Below are 1,486 nucleotides of genomic sequence, written 5' to 3'. Positions count from 1 at the left end.
CCAAACCAAACCAAACCAAACCAAACCAAACCAAACCAAACCAAACCAAACCAAACCAAACCAAACCAAACCAAACCAAACCAAACCAAACCAAACCAAACCAAACCAAACCAAACCAAACCAAACCCCAGGGTCTACATCACCCCAGTTCTCCTGGGAGCCACGGGACGTGCCCCGCTGCCCGCACGGGGGGAAGGAGCCCTGAGGGGGCAAGAAGCTGATCCCAGGAGCATCCAAAGCTGGTGGTGACGAGGAAGGTAACTGAACTCCAACGAAAAGCTCTGCGCTTCCCTGCACTAATCTGCAAACAAAGTGATCTCTTGCTTTGGGGTGGGTTTTTGCACGTTTCTGGAGTCCCCCCACTCGGGGGGAGGCGTTGGAGGGACCGCGGTGCCTGAGCAAGGTCCAGCAGGTGGGTGGGGAGAGGGTGCGCGAGAAGGAAGCCCGCACACCTCTGAGGGGAAGCTTGGGTTCAGGTCGGGAAAGCAGCTGGGGATGTGTCGTTCTCATCTATCTTGCCCCCCGCCCTTGCTCCCGTTTTGCTCCAGGAGATGTTTACCCGCAGGAAAGGTCTGGTTTGTGTTTGGTGGGGTGGGTCTGGCAGGAGAGCGCAGGCGGAGCCGCTCTGGAAGGCAGCCTGTCCTGGTGGGAGAGGCTGCCCTGAGACGAGGACACCTCCTGGGCTGTGCTGGGCTCCCAGGCAAGAGGCGCCCTGAGCCCCCTGGTGCCCTTCAGGGCTGGGCAGGGTCATGGCAGCGCTCTGCAGCCGCGGCTCCTCTCTGGGAAGCGTTCTGTGGTGTCCACGTCGTGGCTCCGGTGGGTTCAGCTGTGTTTTGGACTAAGCACAAAGGGCGTTTGCACTTCCATGTGTCTCAGCCGAGAGCGCTGGCCAGGCAGGGGGAATGGGGGCAGCCCCCTGGGGCACCAGGCCACCTCCCCAGCTGATCACAACATGAGCAAAGCTCAGAGGATTTGGGGCCAAGCGATACTGGCTTTGGCTTTGCATCTGCTGGGCACTGAATGAGCTTCTTGATGCTCCCGTGCCTCAGTTTCCCCCACAACTGAGGAAGAGTTATGCTGTCAAGCACTCTGCGATGTGAGAGGCAGCGTAGAGGGCAAGAAGGAAATGGGCTGTCGAGCAGGAGAAAACAAAGCTGCTCCTTTAGCCAGGTGCTGGATTTTAAGGCGTGATGAGGCAGACGGTACTTTCTCCCCTCAGCACTTCGCAGCTGCGCTGGGGAGGGAACAGGCAGGAGCCAACGAGCAGTGTCCTGTGATACTTATTCACATGACTTGGTGGTTGGGTTTGATGGTCTTGGAGGTCTTTCCTAACCCACCTGATTCTAGGATTCCATGAGCCACTTTTCCTCCCTCCAAAGCTGTAGAGTTCTGTAGTTCGGGGAACAGGTTCTTCACCCACCTTAACCAGGAGACCCCAGACCTGTCCCCTGCTGGGGCACAGACCGGCAGGGTGCTGGCATCTTCC

The 1,486-nt window shown here is 58.1% G+C and overlaps 1 protein-coding gene across 1 annotated transcript in view; it reads left to right on the top strand.

Moving 5' to 3' along the window:
- LOC104495799 (endothelin B receptor-like) overlaps window positions 1-1,486 on the top strand; it is a 26,191-nt gene that overhangs the window by 17,587 nt on the left and 7,118 nt on the right. The window lies entirely within an intron of this gene.

This window comes from Buceros rhinoceros, unplaced genomic scaffold (assembly GCF_000710305.1).
Source record: "Buceros rhinoceros silvestris isolate BGI_N320 unplaced genomic scaffold, ASM71030v1 scaffold32240, whole genome shotgun sequence".
In the NCBI taxonomy this organism is placed as follows: Eukaryota; Metazoa; Chordata; class Aves; order Bucerotiformes; family Bucerotidae; genus Buceros; species Buceros rhinoceros.
Note: the sequence above shows the minus strand (reverse complement) of the source record. Positions and strands in the feature narration are given on the sequence as shown.